Below are 9,264 nucleotides of genomic sequence, written 5' to 3'. Positions count from 1 at the left end.
TCAAGAAATGCACAGATAACAAACAGTAATAGAATCAACAATCAAATGCACATGAAAGGAACAACCAAAGCCAAACAACTCCACAATCTCTCCTTTTCTCCTTTCAACATTATTTCATCACCTCAATGATTTCACAACTTTCACATATTTTTATTTCAATAGTGATTTCGATCACTTTTCCACCCTTATTACCTCGAGCACCCTTATCACCACAACCCACACCTTATAACTTTGTGTTGCGGCGCGCAACCCGATCCCACCGGACAATCACATTTCACACGACAACAACAACAATTCACAAAGAATTTTCATAAACGTCCATACCATTTCCATCATATGCAACAGCCCATATACAACTTAAGTCACAATGATAATTGCCCGCGACAAGTCACGTATGATATTACCACAGTTGTTTCAATTGTATCAATTACGATTTCTTTTCATCATTTGTTACACAGCTCTTACCACATAAACACATTCACACACACACTTGGTTTGTTGCCATTTACTTACACCCTTATATAGGGAGACTTAACCAACAACATTCAAGGTATATTAATCACAAGAATTCGCAAATAGTCCACATAAGTAACACATACCAATTACTCGTACACCAAACAAGGTGACTTTACAAAGGTTAAAGTTAGCAATACATACCTGGAGTCAAATTCCCCCCCCCCCTCCATTTTTTTTCTTTTTCTTCTATTTCCAATTCAGCAACAACCTAGTACCGTCAATCTAGTTCACAAGTTAACACATATAACTTAGAACTTAGAATTGAATTTCACAAACTCAGCCCGAACTTACTTAGGTTATCAACCCCTCTTTTGCAAATCTTTAGTTCTACCCAATTCCTCTTACTAGATTCTAGGTTTTAAAGGACATGCATGTGTATCTCAACTTCCATTTTCAAGAATTAATGCATGAGAATCCCCTTTTTTGTTTAAATCTGAAAACAATGAAAAAGGGTTGGGGATTTTACCTGCAAGAACGGAGATGAAGACAATTACTTGAAATTCCCCGGCCCGAGTGACTTTGAAGAATCAAATTGATTAAGGTAGGACTTTATCTCTCAAGAATTCTCTCTTCCCTCTCTCTAGTTTTGTTCAGAAAATATGTTAAAATAAGGGGTTGGGGTGTTTTATTGAAGAAGGGGTCAGGTTTAAAATTTAGAAAAATAGGAGCCCAAGTTAGGTATGTGATCGCACTTTGCGATCGTAGAGTGGAAATGCGGTCCGCAGAATGGACCGCAAAAGTGCTCCCAAAATCTGAACACACTGCCTGGTATGTGGCAGAAATGCGGTCCGCATACCCATTATGCGGTCGCATAGTGCTCCGCAGAACTGCCCCTCACAAAATCCCAAGGGAAATACGCGACGACTATGCGATCCGCATATCCGTTATGAGATCGCATATTGGACCGCATATTTAACGTCCAATTCGACCAACACACCGACTCACTTTGCGGCGATTATGCGGTCCACATATCTGTTATGCGGCCGCATTCTAGACCGCAGAATTGCATTTCCTGGAAAATAGTATTTCTTGACTTTTTATAACATAGATCAGTACCAAAAGTGTCTGAACCGCGTCTCGCTTAATTTTACACATTCCTAACATATATTCGGGACTTGGCACCACAAGCTACCCGGTTTAGAGTACAAGTTTTCACGGGGCCTTACATCCTCCCCCACTTAAAATCATTCGTCCTCGAATGAGGATTTTGGAAATCGGTTGGTTTTGAAAATATGATATGCAAACTCCCAATTTTTGAAAAAAAAAAATTTTTGCCAGAGTTTCCTTTGTAATTAGACTTATCTACCTGTCAGAGAGCCCCCAAAACATCATTTCCAAGCACCATTACACTATCCCTATTATCCCTACAACTGGTATACAATTCATTACCTCAACACCTGCACATAATTTGGTCACTTCAATGAGTTCCATACAGTTATGTGTTCCAATTAATCATTACCAATCTACACTGCCTTTAATCATTCACTTATCACATGAGTTCTTGCAAAACTTTCATTTACCAAAAGGGGCTTGCGCATGACTTAATTAATCACAACACATACAATTCTTGCACAACTTGAGGAGTTACAATAGTAAAGCATTTAGGGAAAAATATGGGGTGTCTTTGCACCAGATTGAACACAACATTAGTTTACTTAGAGACAAGAGTTCGCACGATCACTACTAGACTTGTTCAAATAGATGGGGATATTTTTCTTTCATTTCACTTTCCGCTTCCCACATGGCTTCCTCGACTTGTTGAATTTTCCATAGCACTTTAACTGAAGCAACTTCCTTGTTTCTCAATTTGCGGACTTGCCTATCAAGAATAGCGACCGGAATTTCTTCATATGATAACTCTTCATTGACCTCGATAGCCTCGATTGGCATGATGGTGGATGGGTCTCCAACCACTTTCTTTAACATAGACACATGGAACACCGGGTGCACTAATGACATTTCAGGGGGCAATTCCAGTCTATAGGCCACCTGTCCTATCCATTGAGTGACCCGATACGGCCCGACATATCTAGGACTCAACTTCCCTTTCTTCCCAAATCGCATGACTCCCTTCATAGGAGATACCCTCAAGAACACCCAATCATCTACTTGGAATTCCAATTTTCTTCGACGAATGTCCGCATAAGATTTCTGGCGACTCTGAGCTGTTTTCAGCCTTTCCTGAATGATTTTAACTTTTTCCATAACCTGGTGCACGAGATCTAGCCCCAACAATTCTGCTTCACCCACTTTGAACCATCTAATCGGAGACCTACATCTCCTCCCGTACAATGCCTCAAATGGGGCCATCTGAATGCTAACATGAAAGCTGTTATTGTAAGAAAATTCTATAAGTGGCAAGTGATCATCCCAATTACCTTTGAAATCCAAGACACAAGCCCGTAACATATCTTCAAGCGTCTGAATAGTCCGCTCCGCTTGACCATCAATCTATAGATGGAAAGTCGTGCTGAGATTCACATGAGTACCCAAACCTTGCTGAAATTTCTTCCAAAAATTAGCTGTGAACTGGGCCCCTTGAGATAATAGAAAGTGGAGTGCCATAAAGCCTTACTATTTCCTTGATATACAATTGAGCATATTGTTCCACAGTATCCGTGGACTTGACTAGCAAGAAGTGAGCTGATTTGGTGAGTCGATCCACTATTACCCAAATTGAATCGAACTTGCGCTGAGTGCGAGGTAACCCTACCACGAAATCCATGTTGATTATCTCCCATTTCCACATTGGTATTTCCATAAGCTGAGTTAACCCACCGGGCCGCTGGTGCTCAGTTTTTACTCACCGACAATTCGGACATTTAGATACTAAGTCCGCCACACCCCTCTTCATACCGTTCCACCAATAAATTTCCTTGACATCACGGTACATTTTCGTAGAACCTGGGTGCACAGAATACATGGAATTATGAGCCTCCGCCATTACCCTCCCCCGAAGATTATCCACATCTGGAACACATAGCCTACCTTGACATCGTAATACACCATCCTCACCACCGAATGAAAATGTCGAAGTCTTGTTATTCAAAACTGCCTCCTTCATCTGTGCTAATGCTGGATCAATGAGCTGCTTTTCCTTGACTTCCGCTACCAGTGATGATTCTGCTCCATTACGCACCATAACCTTCCCCTCATCTGAGGTTGAAATACGAACCCCCAGAATGGCCAATTGATAAACCTCCCGAGCCAAAGGCCTCTGATCCGCTCCCAAATGAGCCAAACAACCCATGGACTTCCGACTGAGAGCGTCGGCCACCACATTCGCCTTCCCTGGATGGTATAAAATATCCATATCATAATCCTTGATCAATTCTAACCACCGCCGCTGCCTTAAATTCAACTCCTTCTGCTTGAACAAATATTGGAGACTCTTGTGGTCCGAGAACACATCCACATGGACCCCATAAAGATAATGCCGCCATATTTTCAAGGCAAATACAACTACCGCAAGCTCCAAATCATGCGTCGGATAATTCTTCTCGTGATTCTTGAGTTGCCTTGAAGCATACGCTATAACCTTCCCATGTTGCATCAACACGCACCCCAAACCGACCCTGGAGGCATCGCAATAAACCACAAATACTTTTGTGCCTTCCGGCAAGGTCAATATCGGCGCCGAGGTCAATCTCGACTTCAATTCCTAAAAACCTTTCTCACAAGCGTTGAACCATTGGAACTTAATTGCTTTCTGTGTCAACTTAGTCAAAGGGGAGGCGAGGGTAGAGAATCCCTCCACAAACCTCCGATAATACCCCGCTAAACCCAAGAAGCTACGGATCTCCGTCGGGGTCGTGGGTCTAGGCTAATATTTTACTACTGCAATCTTCTGGGGATCCACCTGAATCCCTTCACTGGAAACAACATGGCCCAGAAAGGTAACGGACTCCAACCAAAATTCACATTTTGAAAATTTAGCATACAATTGGTGCTGATAAAGGGTTTGTAGAACTGCCCTGAGGTGATCGACATGATCCTCCCAGCTTCGCGAATAAACAAGGATGTCATCAATGAAAACAATCACAAAGGAGTCTAGAAATATCTTGAAGACCCGATTCATAAGATCCATGAAAGCTGCCGGGGCGTTGGTTAGCCCAAAAGACATGACCAAGAATTCAAAGTGACCATAGCGAGTTCTGAAAGCGGTCATAGGAATATCCTGTTCTCTGATCTTCAATTGGTGATACCCGGACCGTAGATCAATTTTGGAAAAGAATCTCGCACCTTGCAATTGGTTGAACAAATCATCTATCCAAGGCAAATGATATTTATTCTTGATGGTGACATTGTTAAGCTGCCGATAATCAATACACATCCGGAGCGACCCATCCTTCTTTATAGCAAAAAGAACCGGGGCACCCCATGGTGACACACTTGGCCGTATGAACCCCTTTTCTAATAAATCCTTCAGTTGTTCCTTTAACTCCCTTAACTCCACTGGCGCCATTCTGTATGGTGGAATATATATCGTCCGCGTATCTAGCAATACATCAATCCCGAAATCAATCTCCCTATCTGGCGGGATCCCTGGAAGCTCGTCCGGAAACACTTCAAGAAACTCATTCACGATTGGCACAGACTCGGGGACAGACACTTCTGAAGTGGTGTCCGCCACCCGGACCAAATGGTAGATACGCCCCTTCCTAATCATCTTCGAAGCCTTAAGGTAGGAAATAAACCTACCTTTCGGCACCACACCATTTCCCTTCCACTCAATAACCGGCTCATTAGGGAACTCAAGCCTCATAACTCTCGTTCGGCAGTCAAGTTTAGCAAAGCACGAATAAAGCTAGTCCATTCCCATAATCACATCAAAATCCACCATTTCAAGCTTAATAAGATCGTCCGTGGTAGCACGACCACATACCATGACAACACAATTCCTATAAACTCACGTGGCTGTAATAGAATCACCAACCAGAGTCGATACAGAGAACGGCTCATGAAGCTATTCGGGTTCTAACCCAAAACTTGACGCAATGAATGGGGTGACATAAGACAAAGAGGACCCCGGATCAATAAGAGCATAACAATTAATGGCCTGAACAGACAAGATACCTGTAGCAACATCTGGGGAGGCCTCTACACTCTAACGACCACTCAAGGCATAAAACCGGCTGGGTACAGCTCTACCACAAGCTCCACCCCTAACTACACCGCGCGCTGGGGCTGGAGGACGCACGGATGATGTGGCAACTAAATAACCGGATGACTGAGCAAATCCCCTACCCATGCCCTGACTGGGTGCACGACAGTCCCGCTGGATATGACCTCTCACCCCGCATCTATAACACACCGGAATATCCAAATAACAAGTCTCAGAATGGAACCTCCCACACTTGGGGCATGAAGCCCTCCCCTGCTGTTGTGATCTCCCTCCTAGACGACCGAAATGATGGGGTCTCCTACTGTCTGAACCTAATCTCAAGTGACTGCTCTGTTGATAACTGTGAACAGATGGCAATGCGCTTGCTGAGGACTGGGCATATGACTGGGATGGACCTGATGGCCCTCTCCGTGGAACTGGTCCCCTTGAGTGACCCGCTGATCGGGCCCTACTGCTACTCTCCCTCTCTGCCCGTATTTTCAACTTCCTAGCCTCTGTAGCCTGAGCGAACCCCACAATCTTCCCATAATTCATATCTGAGTGTAAGGCCGCTGTAGCAGCCTCATTCACCACCAAAGGACTAAGACCCTGAACGAATCGCCGAACTCGATCATCCATGGTCGACACTAACTGAGGAGCATACTTGGACAACCTCACAAACTCTATGTGGTACTCCCAAACACTCATACTTCCCTTCTTGAGGACCTCAAACTCTGTGGCACGGGCCGCCATTGTCTCGGCAGGCAAGAAGTAGTCCATGAATGCATCAACAAACTCATCCCATCTAGCCGGAGGTCTTCCCTCCCCACGGGAATCCTCCCACATCTCGAACCACGAATACGCTGCTCCCCTCAACCTGTATGAAGCCAACTCAACCCCTTCCATCTCTATAGCCTTCATCACTCGAAGGGTCTTATACATTTCATCAAGGAAATCTTGCAGATCGGCCTCTGGGTATGTGCCCGTGAACTCTGGAGGGGCCACTCGCAGAAACTGGTTGACTCTGGAGTTGGCAGAATCTCCCTGTCCGCTGGGGGCGCAGGGGCATCATGAGATCTCTGGGCCTGAGCGGCCACTAACTGGGTCAACATATGGATGGCTCCTCTAAGGTCTCCATCAGAAACCCCGGGACCAGAAGCTGGAATTGCATCAAGATCAGGAATATCAGTGGGAGGGATGGTAGCACCCTCTGCCGCAGCTGGAACATGAATACTTGGATCTGGAATAGATGGGCCAGGCAAATTCAAGACCGGCGAGTCACTCTCACCCACATCATCAGGTACATGATTCACAGCCACATTTGGGGTGGCATTGGCCCCGAGGTCGAGTCTAGCTCTCTTCTTAGGTGCCATTACTGAAAATTTGGAACAGAGCACGAGTTAGATGTAAATACTTCCACTTTTCACTTCACCGCACGATATAGAGTAACAAAGAAGAAGGTAATTTCTTAAATTCCCATGTAGCCTCCAACTTATAGATGTGGTCGACAACACACCGATAAGGAGGACTCTACTAGACACAGCTCCGAGACATCCTTGGACACTTTAAAACCTTAGGCTCTGATACCAAGTTTGTCACGCCCTAAAAACCGAGGGGCGTGACCGCTGCTCGACCGGGTATCCCCCAGCCAAGTGGACCTGGGTGCCTTTCCTATTCCACGTGATGCCCTGCGTTTCCATTACCCATTAACCAAGTGAAAAAGCCATTTATAAATTTAAACACATTCTTACGAGATTTACCTAACATACATAGTTACTTAGCGTGGTTTACAAGTTATACTGCCCAAAATACATAAGTACATAACCCACATTTCCTGTCTATGGAGCCTCTAGAGATACAGAAGAGTGTTACAATACTTGCCGGTAACAAGGCTCCAGCTATACCTTGTGCAAATACCAAAATAAAATTTTCGGGAGGATAAGCGGCATGAGCTATGCAGGGCCCCGAGAGGAAAGAGGCTCACCAATTCAGCTGCAGGGAGGTGAAGGAGTGCTACTGTCGGTGGGCTGGAGTACCTGTTATGGAACCACCTACAATCATAATACGAATGTAGCGCCCCCGGCAAAAGGGACGTCAGTACATTTGAATTGTACTGGTATGTATGAACAAACTTTACCCCAAGTAAAATCAAGAAATACACAGATAACAAACAGTAGTAGAATCAACAATCAAATGCACATGAAAGGAACAACCAAATCCAAACAACTCCACAATCTCTCCTTTTCTCCTTTCAACATTATTTCATCACCTCAATGATTTCACAACTTTCACATATTTTTATTTCAATAGTGATTTCGATCACTTTTCCACCCTTATTACCTCGGCCACCCTTATTACCTCGACCACTCTTATCACCACAACCCACACCTTATAACTTCGTGTTGCGGCGTGCAACCCGATCCCACCGGACAATCACATTTCACACAACAACAACAACAATTCACAAAGAATTTTCATAAACGTCAATACCATTTCCATCATATGCAACAACCCGTATACAACTTAAGTCACAACGATAATTGTCCGTGACAAGTCACGTATGATATTACCATAGTTGTTTCAATTGCATCAATTACGATTTCTTTCCATCATTTGTTACACAGATCTTACCACATAAACACATTCACACACACACTTGGTTTGTTGCCATTTACTTACACCATTATATCGGGAGACTTAACCAACAACATTCAAGGCATATTAATCACAATAATTCGCAAATAGTCCACATAAGTAACACATACCAATTGCTCGTACACCAAACAAGGTGACTTTACAAAGGTTAAAGTTAGCAATACATACCTGGAGTCAAATTCCCCCCCCCTTTTTATTTTTCTTCTATTTCCAATTCACCAACAACCTAGTACCGTCAATCTAGTTCACAAGTTAACACATATAACTTAGAATTGAAGTTCACAAACTCAGCCCGAACTTACTTAGGTTATCAACCCCTTTTTTTGCAAATCTTTAGTTCTACCCAATTCCTGTTACTAGATTCTAGGTTTTAAAGGACATGCATGTGTATCTCCACTTCCATTTTCAGGAATTAACGCATGAAAATCCCCCTTTTTGTTTAAATCTGAAAACAATGAAAAAAGGTTGGGGATTTTACCTGCAAGAACGGAGATGAAGACAATTACTTGAAATTCCCTGGCCCGAGTGACTTTGAAGAATCAAATTGATTAAGGTAGGACTTTATCTCTCAAGAATTCTCTCTTCCCTCTCTCTAGTTTTGTTTAGAAAATATGTTAAAATAAGGGGTTGGGGTGTTTTATTGAAGAAGGGGTCAGGTTTAAAATTTAGAAAAATAGGAGCCAGAGTTAGGTATGCGATCGCACTTTGCGATCGCAGAGTGGAAATGCGGTCCGCAGAATGAACCGCAAAAGTGCTCCCAAAATCTGAACACACTGCCTGGGTATGTGGCACAAATGCGGTCCGCATACCCATTATATGGTCGCATAGTGCACCGCAGAACTGCCCCTCACAAAATCCTAAGGGAAATATGCGACGACTATGTGGTCCGCATATCCGTTATGAGATCGCATATTGGACCACATATTTAACCTCCAATTCAACCAACACACTGACTCACTTTGCGGCGATTATGTGGTCCACATATCTGT

This window comes from Nicotiana sylvestris, chromosome 9, assembly GCF_000393655.2.
Source record: "Nicotiana sylvestris chromosome 9, ASM39365v2, whole genome shotgun sequence".
Classification (NCBI taxonomy): domain Eukaryota; kingdom Viridiplantae; phylum Streptophyta; class Magnoliopsida; order Solanales; family Solanaceae; genus Nicotiana; species Nicotiana sylvestris.
Note: the sequence above shows the minus strand (reverse complement) of the source record.